The 11524-nt window shown below is 44.9% G+C and overlaps 1 protein-coding gene across 2 annotated transcripts in view; it reads right to left on the bottom strand.

Moving 5' to 3' along the window:
* Nucleotides 1-11524, bottom strand: part of TARS (threonyl-tRNA synthetase) — a 55751-nt gene extending 44227 nt beyond the window's left edge. For both annotated transcript variants that reach the window (XM_006019117.2, XM_025198485.1), the window contains exon 1: nucleotides 11395-11524. The gene's annotated coding sequence lies outside the window, so the exon portion shown is untranslated. The remainder of the gene's footprint in view (nucleotides 1-11394) is intronic.

Raw genomic sequence — 11524 nt, 5'->3', positions numbered from 1 at the left:
AAATCAAAAGGAATATGGGAATGCTTTATTCAAATTGTAAAAGCATTTAAAAGTAAATTAAATGTCTGTGACATTTTACTGTCAACTTATGCACACTATTTTCTGCCTCAGGCCACAGCATAGCCACCCATGTCCTATGAAACCATAGTAAGAATGATTCATAAATGTTTGCTACATAAAAAGCTGGTTCTTATCCTACACTGCCTGTTTTGCTAACAGCAAAACACAGCAAGATGCTGCTGTCCTTCTCACTACATTTGCAACCGGCGCAGCAAGATTTCTCTCTAGTGTTGGGGAGTGACAGTAGGTGCTGATAGCTACTGCGCTTCATGGGTCAAGATTGCCTGGTGATGTAACACTCCCTCTCAACAGAGATGTACAGATTTACTCTAGCTGACAGTTAGCTTCTTAGTCCCAAGAAGGCATAGTTTGTTGGCTGGAAACATCTCCATTACTCTAGTGGGGATCAGAGTGGGGGCACAGCTTAAGAAAGCAGCAATGCCTAACCCATTTGTAGCAGGATTCTGCTCCAGGAGTGGTCATGGCACCCCTGAAACCACGTCAGCATGGACCTTCGGGCTCCCTGGCCCTGCTGACACTTGCCCCTCCTCAGGTACTGACCTCTGGGCTCTCTGGCTCTGCTGACACTCTGCCTTCCCTCTGGGCTCATGCCCTGGCCTCACACTCTGCCCTTTGGGCCCTCTGGCTCTGTCCCTCTCTGGGATCTGACTGCCCCAGGCTCTTCCCCTCTATGGGCTCTCAGCTCTCTGGGCTCCAGCCTTGCTCCCAGGCCTCTGACCCTCTCCTGGGCCTGTTGGGACCTCCTCCACCCCTTAGCCCCTTCCACAATATCCAGTGCTGCTTCCTCCAGCTCAAATGTTACTCAGCCCTGCTGCCCAGGAGCTCCTCTCTCTCTGGCACCTAGGATTAGACTTCCTGGCCAGCTCAGGTCCCGGGTTTATATGCCTCAAGCCCCACCCCCTTCTTGCCAGGTGACTCTCTAATTGGCTCCTGCCACACCTGCAGGCTGCTTTTTAAGCAGCCTCTTTTTTTAAAGTGACAGGCACGCTAAACACCCTGTCACACCATTGTCTAATAAAGGCACCAGCAACCATTTAGAGTGCCAGGCCAGGCATTTGTGACTTGCCACTATGTGCTCCCCTCCACTTATCAGGTGCCACTGGAAAACATGGCAAACCCCAATAGGGACCAATACATTTGACAGTGAACACAGAGCAAGAGGCTTTTCTTGGTAGTTCCCATCTCCTCCCTACTGAATCAAACCTTTGTGAGCCAGATCTGGCCCACAAGCTATAGGTTGCCAACCCCTGGCATAGTGTGCTTGTCTGCTATTTGGATTTATGTGGTAGCCAGCATGAATCTTAGATGAGACAATAGAATAAGCAGCCTCACTTCACTTAGCAGTGCTGATTATGACAGTATTTCCCCAAGAGTATGAGGATAGTTATTATATCACCTAAAACTCCTCATCTCTTCTTCACATACACAAGCCACCTCATCCATACAGTTTCAAAGTACAGTATTTGTCAAGTGGTAATCATAGTTTTTATTTGCTGCAGAATTGACATCTGTACCACATCAGCAATTAGGTTACTAAATCAATGCAAATTTTGGTTTGAATAATTTCTGACAAATAATTGGAGTACTCCAAGACCCTGGAGGCCTACTCATCTTATTTCCACTCATGGCCCAGGTTATGGTTGGTCAATCAGTCATTGCAAATTTCCTCCTCTTTCTGTGCACTTCGCAAGCACTGAAGCATTTCAGACTGTTTGTCCGTTTTGCCTGGCTGTAATTTTGGCACTGATACAACATTCTGGAAAATGTCTTCTTTACTGCAACAAGGAGGCACAAGGTTCACATGCCATATTCTTGATGGGGTGAGTCACACTTCAATGGTACAGTTGCCTTTTTCAGCCCCTAATTACATGCAAAACATAACTGTCTAACTGAAGCTTAGCTGTTTCCTTTATTAAACCCATGTTAACAAGGTAAAGCTACATTTTCAAGCTGGCATCCAAAAAATCAAACACACACTTCTATACCATCTGTTTTGTGAACATAAATGTAGTGATTTTGTTTTTGCACCTCAAATGCATCTTATTTGATGTATAGTTTTCCATAATATTTAACCCAGTTTTTCCTTGCTACAGTTTTCTAATTATAGATTTTCACACGCACAACTTTCATATTACCTTATTAATGCAGTCATAAAATGAGCATCTTTCTTTAAAAAAAAAAAAAGGGTGACGGGTATAAATCAAAATTTGTCCTTAAAGAACCATCCTTTTATTTTCCAACCTAAATATTAAGAGCTAGGTATCAGTTCCTGCTGGCTATGATTTTTTTCCAGTGGGTCATATGATGTCAAATCAGAGCCAAAAACAGCCCATGAGGCTAGCGTGGTTAAGGCATACCACTTTCAATAGTCCATGGCACAATATACCACTGGGAGACCTGGATGAAACCTGAGCCAACAGTTGCCCAAATGCTTCCAGCTGGATACTCAGTACAGCATCAGCTTAGGACAGGCACATGGTGTGGCAGTGGTCTTCCAGGAAAACCCAGCCCAAACAAGGTGTCCAGTGCTAAAGTTGTACAGCATGGAGCATGTCTACCTTGTGCTTGGTACGGAGGATAGATTGTTACCAGCAGAATCCCCAACAGTCCTGCTGCATAGCAGATTCCTTGATTAAATTACCTGAGCTGGTCTTGGAGGTGGTGTTGAGGATGTCCAGATTTATTGTCTTGGGTGATTTCAACATCCATGCTGAGGCTGACTCTTCATGGCTTCAGTTCTTTAGGGACTTACTGGCATCCACATCCACCATGGAACTATCCCACACAATGACTGGGCTAACCCATGAAGCAGGACACATGCTAGACATCATGTTTTGTATCTGCTTGGATACAGGGGCTCTGATTATCTGGGATGGTGTCAAGAAATCTCTGTCATGGTCAGGCCACTACCTCATAAAGCAGAGATTTTCAAAGGGTGTGCCACAGCACACTAGCATGCCTCAAGAGTAGCAGCAGTGTGACCCAAAAAAATGACACTTTACCAGTACCAGATCCAGCCCATGAAGCCATGTTATTTGCTCCAGAGGCTCCCCATGGGTCCATAAATTTGGCATTTGGGGATCTGTAGCAATTAACACTGCCACTAGTCCCCAGCCACCAAGTTTCTAGGTACTGTGTAGCAGGACCAGGCCCCAGCCACTCTGTCCCTGCATGGAGGAATTGGGTCCCAGCTATGCCAGCCCTGTACAATGGGATTGGGCCCATGCACCAGATCTGGCCCCACACATAAGGATCAGGCCCATTGACTGGCTCCGGTTCCATGTGGTGGGATTGGATCCATCCAGCCTGCAGGGCACAAAAATTTGGGAAACACTGTCCTAGAAGCACAGATCTCCTTTGCTCCTGTCAAGGTGAATGACCAGATAGGCTGGTCTGCCCCGCTAGACTCGTGGAGCCAGAAAGATTCCAGAACCCTGGGGACATTCCCACTGACCTGGAAGGCTACTCTGTTGATGGCCTGGTTGATCTGTGCAATTGCATGCTAACCTTGCCATCAACGCAGTGGCACCCAGGTGTCCACTCCCACGGCTGATGCAGCACAGGTCCCCCTGCTCCATGAGGGAAACTGGGGCAGCTTAAGAGGGAAGGTAAGCGGCTGGAGAATAAGTGGCTCCTGACCTGTGTCAAAGCAAACTGACTGCAGTAGAAATTTCTCTCTCAAAAAGACTGTGGTATGGCAATGGCAAAGCCATTGCATCTGCAAAGAACTATCCAGCAGAATTGTTCCGGGTGGCAAATGGCCTTGTTCTGCCCACCTCTATCTGCCTAGAAACTGAGTATTCTCCAGTCCACTGTGACAAGTCTGCAGACAAAATTGTCTGTATCTTGAATGTCTGGGGAACCACCACTTCTGCTGCAGAGTCAGTTTGAGGTTGAGAAAGCCCATTCTGGCCCTGTTTATATGGATCATTTTTATTTGCTATCACCCACTAAATGCAGAGGATGTGCTTGGAGGGATGAGGATGACCAGCTGTGAACTGGACTTATGCCAGTCCTGGGTTGTTAAAGCCAGCTGGGGCAGACCAAAGCTATTGTTAGCAGGGGGTGTCAGCACCTCTCTTCAGGAGGGTAGGATGCTGGGCACTCAAGTCTGCAATTGTCCAGGTCCTGCTCAAGAAGCCACCACTTGAGGCCGACTCCCCATCCAGTTGTCACCCTGTCTCCTACTTCCCCCACGTTGGGGGAAGGCCATTGAACAAGTAATTGCCCAGCAGCTCCAGGCACATCTGGATGCCATTAGTTTCCTAGACCTCTGTCAGTTTGAGTTTTGCCCAGGAATATAGCACAGATGCTGTGCTCATGGCCCTGGTTGATGCTCTTTACCTGGAGAGTGACACGGGAACTTGTGCTCTTCTGATCTTACTTGTTCTTTCAGAGGCCTTTGAAGCAGTGGACCATGAGATGCTGCTAAAGTGTTTACATGTCTGTGGGAGGGTTCCAAATTGTTTCTGCTCTTTCCCTCTTTCCTAGGGACGAGGTCCTAAAGGGTGGTGATGGACAAGTGGAGCGTGTCCAGACAAGTGCACGTTTCCAACACCACAAACTGCATGTACTGCACATGCAGGAATTTGCTGCACCAATAATTTGTAGTGCAGCATGGGTTTTTTTGACACTGGAAACCCCCGTGTCAAAAAAATGGCAGCAGAAAAAAAGTGGGGTAGTACATATGGCTGCAGTGTGCGCTGCCCAAAACTGGAGCCTAGCTTGACATAGCCATGCTCCGGCTGCCAGCCAGGCTCCATGTGCCCAGATCAGTGTCACTGTAGCCCCAGGAGGCCCCCAGGACCTCAGGTAGTACTGCTAGGGCAGCCCAGGTGCTGGCCTCAGCCTCCCCTACCCAACCTAGGGCAATTTGCAAGGCACCAGAGTACGTGTGCAGGGGTGTTCCCTGGGACAAGTAGCAGCAAATATGTGCTGCTGCTATTTGTCCCCAGGGAAATGCACAATCCCACTTGTGGGGACACACCTATGCTTAGGTCCTGAGAGGATAACTTCTGGTGGTGTCCCTGTAGCTGCCCCATTCATCTTTAGCCCCATGTGGAGCAGACCACTGGTTCCCAGATTCTGGAGGGGCTCTGTTTAGGCTTCAACCTCTTTTACTGCAGGGTGCTTTCCAGGCATTCTTACCTGTGGCCCCCATACCACCTCACCCAGTCACATCCAGTCCTCCAGTACTGTGCCAGCCATTATCCAAACATAAACCCCCACCTGGGGGTTGCTCTGGGTCCCAGCAACCCTTACCCTGTAGCTTCTGGCACTTGCAGCTTTCCCAGGTACCTGCATGTTGCCTGTGCTCCCTTCTGTTGCAGCCCAGATCAACAGAAGTTATACTTTCAGCAAAAGCCAGGGCCAGACCTCTGGCTTACAACCCAGGCTTTTAATAGGGTGGGGCTCCACCCTTTCAGGTCACATGTCCAATACTCAGCCTGCTCTCAGGTGTTGCAGCTTAAACCCTGACCTGCAGTCATTGCTCTGTCCCCTGCTGCACTTTAGCTCCTTGTGATTTTCCCTGGTTGCTTGTTACTTGGCAGCAGGTCCTTGCTCAGCTGCCTAGTCAATGGCAGCTCTTTGATCCTGACTTCCTACTCTGTGGGTGCATCTACACAAGATGCTAAATACGTGGTAGACTAATTCTAGTGTGCATTAGTGTGCAATGGTAAAAGCCATGCTACTGCGCAGTAGAATTAGTCTATTGCACATTAACGTAAATAAAGAGGAGTGTTTCAGTGCTACTGCACAGGAGCACTGGTTAGTGCGCATTCAGTTAGTACCTGTTATTACAGGTACTAATCTTAAATACGCAGTAACTACGGTACATTAATGAATGTGTATGTGCCCTGTAAGCAGCAGGGGTGAGGAGTCCCCGCTACAGTCCCCCAGGGCTCCATCTTGTAGCCTCTCCTCCCCGCCCTTCAATGTGTATATGGGGCCGCTGGGAGAGATTTGGACAAGTGCAACCAGAATACTGATGACACCCAATTCTACCTCTCCTTCTCTTCTGACCCTGGTCCCACAGTCTCAGTCCTTTCCTAGTGCCTGGCTGCAGTTGGGAACTGGATGTGGGTGAATCAGCTGAAACTGAATCCAGACAACAGGCAGCAAGGCATACTCCTGTTTACTATATGTGGACACTATAGTTACCATTTAAGAACAGGTGTTTGTCCCATTGTTCTTGCCCTAATAGTTCCTCTATCCATCTTTTTAGGTATTGGTTTGGCAGCTAGCAAAGTAGGACTCCAATCTTGAGTTGGGATTCTGGGTATAATCACAATATTAATTATTAGCCTGTTAGCCTATTGTATCCTGGATAGCTCATGCTCATCACTGCAGCATCCACTGAAGTCAGGACTTTAATTTGCAGGGAAAATTGGTGTCTTCGTTAACCTGCTTAGCTTTGGAAGTGAAAGGCAAAGGTTTGTCCATTACTGTGCAGCTGAAGACATACTTTGACTACAGAACTACAGTTGATTATTTTTCTTATGATTATTAGTCATAAGAGGGGAAATCAAATGCTAAAACCAACACATGCTTTACAGTGATCCCCAAGGCAATTATTTACACTTGGAAGGCATGGAACTACTACAGAAGCATGAACTTCAAATAGAAAGATAATTATGTGCATGCAAGTGCTGTAGTTTGAAACACTGAAAAAGATGTTTTGGTTCACTCCCTTTAGGATTTACAGGCCTCTTCATGCAGTTAATAAGTACTAGCTTTCCTGAAACAGATGCTTGAAAGATTAGACACTGAAAATGTTATAAACAATCCTTGACAATTTTAGTGGCATCATAGAAATGAAAAACGATTCCCCCATATTTTCACATTCGGTTGGCTATTTCTGAACTGGACCTGCAGTTTTTAGGCAAGATGATATATTCATACACTTTTATTAATCAGGTAGACGGTCTTTACTGTGCACGCCAGCTAGGGTATTAATTGAAAATGGACCAAGAAATATAATTCACACACAGTATCCTGGTGGAACACATTAAATTATTTCCACGTCAGCAACCACAAATCCATTACATGTTTTCAGAATTCTTGGGTCAGATTTATGCCTGCCATAATTCCAGTGAGTGATAGACCTGAGAAATAAAAGAAGGACAAACAAGGCTAATGCTACTCTATCTGGGAAGGATTAGTGAGGAATACCTAGTTCCAGGTGTAGGTACAGTTGATCCAGCAGGCAGTGAAGAAGAACCAATCACGTGATAGGTATTATCTGCAAAAAGTATGGATAAGGATCCAGACCCCTCACTACAACTGCAGAAAGTGTACAACTAAGCAGGGGATGTCCGAAAGTTGCTTCAAAATGTAGTTGATCTACTCTGGTTTGGGCCACACAGGTCCATAGCCATACATTAGACCAGTTCTCAAGTTAATTTAACTTAAGTCAGCAGTCAGCCACAACTGGAAACAAGTGCACTGTCACAAGTGACTCCTTTCCCAAGCACATGTCCTAACGCACAGGTAGGAACTGAAATGGTGGGAATTTGTTAACTGATTTCATTGGTAGCAGGAGCAGGTCCTAGTACTCTGAGGGGCAGAGAAATACACACACAGATACATACACACTGAAATTAAATACACACACACTAAATTATTTATAGATATATATACATAATATACATTTATATATGTATATATAAATATATATATATATTTCAGTATAATATATACTGAACATTCTTATGTTATATATATAACATTCTATATCAGAATGTTTCCCTGACATTATAAAATGTTAGAAATGAGGGTCTATAACCCTGAAATTATTCTTGTATTCTTGTTTTAGCTTCTCATCGTATATTTCAAAAACAAAAATCTTTAAAAATAGATCTCATATTATGACTTTTCAATTAATCATTAGGCACAACACCTGTCCCTCCTGAGTTTTTATGCTGCAATTTTTCCATTTAAAAGCTTTACTTCATTTTACATAAAAATATGAAAAGACAAAACAAACATGTTTAAAAAGAGATACCAACAACCCCCACATAATGTACAATATCCCAAAAGAGTGCAGACCCCTTACATTTAAAAAAAAATCTTTTAAAGACAAAATATATTTCTTGAAAATGAGGGGAAGATTAAGAATCTAAAAGGCAGAAATCTATTTGCACTGCAGATGCTATTAAATTCTTTCATCTTTTCAGCCTCTAGGGGGTACTGTGTTTTCAGCAAACCCTCCCCCATGAAGAATTTTCTTAATCTACAAGGCAGGCTTCACAAAGTGCTGTAAATGTTAGCTGGAGCAAGTCAAATTTAGAAATGAAGTCTTCCAGAATAAATAACACAATCCACTGTAATGCCTTGATTAGAACAGTGATTCTAATCCTGATTTGTGTGCGTGCATTTTGACCTTAGTACTTAAAGTCCAGATTCTGAAATCTTCCTTCTCACTGTCTACAATCAGCATTTTGCCTGCCAAAAGATTCAAGACTGTTGGATTAAAAAAGCACTTCATATAGTTGAAAGAACTAATGAAAGATCATTGCAAAACAATTGGCTACGAAAACTGTTTGTAGTTATACTGTAGTTGAATTTATGAGTAGTTATACTAAGACGTAACATTTAACTGGGATTAACAAATTGTTTTATGTGATCGTTCGGCTCCAAAAATATCTCAGACTAAGTTACACTTCAGAAAAATCTGAAAATGCAGCTGAAGATGCTACTACTGCATTAAGATGCTGATCTAGAAATCTTCACTCCCACTAGTTGGAATGGAATTAGTCAGCAGAGTAGGAACAACAGGATGGGCGCATCTACACGAGCATTAATACGCTTTTCCTCATGCGCATTAAATTTACTACCTCCAACGTGAGGTACTAATCAATGCACATTAGGCTGCCCTAATGCGCAGAAGTGAAAGCGCACACGTTTTAGGTGATACTTAGTGCGCAATAGCCTATTTTATTGCACATTAGCATAATAGCACATTTTTTGTGTGCCGCTTTAATATGCAGCAAAATAGGCTACTGAGCATTAAAGTGCACATGTAGAAGCACTTGGTGAGACCTAACTGAATCTTCAGATTGCTTCTTTCTTGCTTCGTTCCTGCTCCACCACACTGACCGCTCCTTAGGGAGTAAATGTGAATAAGGATGGCTTTTTGTGCTCACTCTCTTTTCCTTATTTTGTACATGGCATCCACTCTGTAATAAGAGGGCTCAGTCAATATGTAGCATGTCCCAATAGTGAAGAAAAATAAAGATCATTAAAAAAAATTAACCAGAGGTTGCCAAATTGCCAGGGTCATTAACATCAACATAAAGCAGTGGCTGGAAAACTCAACATTTTAAGGGTCTCTAATAAAAATACTTTGTGATGAAAAATTAGTGTCATGTTGAACACTGTAACATTCTGTTAATCACTACGGGGTTGTACAAGTCGCAGCAAGAATGCTTTACTCTTTATTGTCCAGGAATATACAAAAAGGGTGGCTGTTGATGTAACCTTTGAAATAATTCTGAAAACAAATGAAGAAACTGGATACTGTTATTTCAGATGTACACTTCTCAGAAAAAAATATTAGGCTTTGAAATTGCAGATTTTTTGCCTGATTTCAATTACATGCGATTCTAAATATGCTGATGACTTTTTAGTTATTTTTTGTGCGTGTGAAATAAATAGCATCATCCATATTTTTTCATAGCTTAGTTTCATTGCATTCATAGCACTCACAGGTTTTTATGTTTTGTTTCTTTTTACTCCAGATTTCATGTCATTTTTGAGGTGAAGAGATAACCACACTAGGAACCAGGATCTCCAATTCACAGTCACTCCAGTAAAGGCAGCAACAAATTAATTTTATGTAGACTGCCCTGACAATGACCTCAACCTTGAGCGAAACAGACCCCCTTCTGTAAGGTGAGGAGCAGGTCAATCACCCTCTGGATTCAGCCTTGGGCCTCTCTGAATAAGCAGAAAATGTCAAACCGTGCAGACTGACTCTGTGTATCAGAGTGTTGATCATTGCAGGATACGTGGAAATCCCCAGAAAAATTCTTTAGGATCTGTTATAAGCAATGAATGCCATTAGTCCCCATCCCCTTCTTCACTATCCACTTTTGAACTCCTTACAAATGTTGAGTTGTTTCTTAGCCACTTTAAAGTGGCACTTCCACAAACAGGAATGCTAGCAGAACATGTAAGAATAAGTGTCTTTTCCTTTACCCGCTTAACAGCAAAGTTGCTCAGTTGGTTTGCCAATGCTGGTGATTTTTTTCTCTATTAATGAAACACATGCTTTTTAAAACATTTTTTGGTTTGCTTTTGAGAAAACAGGAGAACTCCTAAACTTTCTATAGAATTAAACGGGCCATTAGCACAGCTTGAAACATGGGACGGTGCAGAAAGCACAGGGGCAAGGGGTACCACAGGAAGCATTAGTGTCTGGAGTGGCACAAGGGGTCCCACAGCTCTCCAGTTCTACTAGGCAGGAGCCCGTAGCATGGACCTGCCTTTGAATGGTGCAACGTTTCCTGCTGGATAGTGCAACAGGGGCAGAGCAGAGCTCTTTGAAAGCACTAGTCTCACCATCCTCACCCAGGCTGTGCAAAGGACAAGGATTTCTCAATCTCCTCCTCCTCCCCAATGTGCCCATATGAGACAGAGGGGCAATTAGCTCCACTCCTGATGGCTTTCCAAAGAGCATGGCAGAGCACTGATGTTAGCTGGATTGCTCAGAGCAGGACATTCAGCCTAGTGAGGGTCTTGCACAGACTGTCACCCGTGCTTTGGCCCATCAAAAATGGAGGGGACAAATCCTTGGAGGAGGAAAGGGGCATCAGTAGCTACTGAGTGGGGGCATGAAGGGCACAGCCTCCACATCAGACCTTAAATGCTGGAGGCTGCAAGTGAAGGTGGAAGAGTGAGGAAAAAACCCGGACCCTGTTTGCCTCCCTCTCTGCCACACGAACACAGGAGATTGGGCAGGGGGGACCTGTGGTCTGACCCACAGTTCACAGATTCATGGATGTCTGGGTCAGAAGGGAGATCATCGAGTCCATCCCATTGAGTCCGAGACCATCCAGTCAACAGATCACTGAGTCCCGACTTCTTGCCCCGCCAGGGCAGGAAAGAGAGCTGGGGTGAGATGACCCCAGCCAGGTGCTTGCGCAGCCTCCTCTTAAAGAGCCCCAGGGCAGCAGGGAGCATCGCCTCCCTTGGAGCCCGTTCCAGATTCTGCCCTAAAGAAATTGTCCCTGATGCCCAACCGAAACCCGCTCGCGCTCGGTCTGTGGCCCCTGTTCCTAGTTACTCCAAGGGGGCAATGGCCACGTTTACCTGAGCAGCAGCGCTCGGGAGACCTGCAGCTTCCCCTCTGCCTCCTGCCGCTTCCCAGGAAGTGTCCCTGGTTGTGGCCGCACCTGCCTCCTGGGAGGTCGCGGGGTGCGGCTCCGCACGGCTCGAGCCA

The sequence above is a fragment of the Alligator sinensis genome, unplaced genomic scaffold (genome assembly GCF_000455745.1).
Source record: "Alligator sinensis unplaced genomic scaffold, ASM45574v1 scaffold347_1, whole genome shotgun sequence".
Classification (NCBI taxonomy): Eukaryota; Metazoa; Chordata; order Crocodylia; family Alligatoridae; genus Alligator; species Alligator sinensis.
The sequence above is the reverse complement of the archived record's forward strand: the minus strand, read 5'-3'. Positions and strand labels throughout refer to the sequence as shown.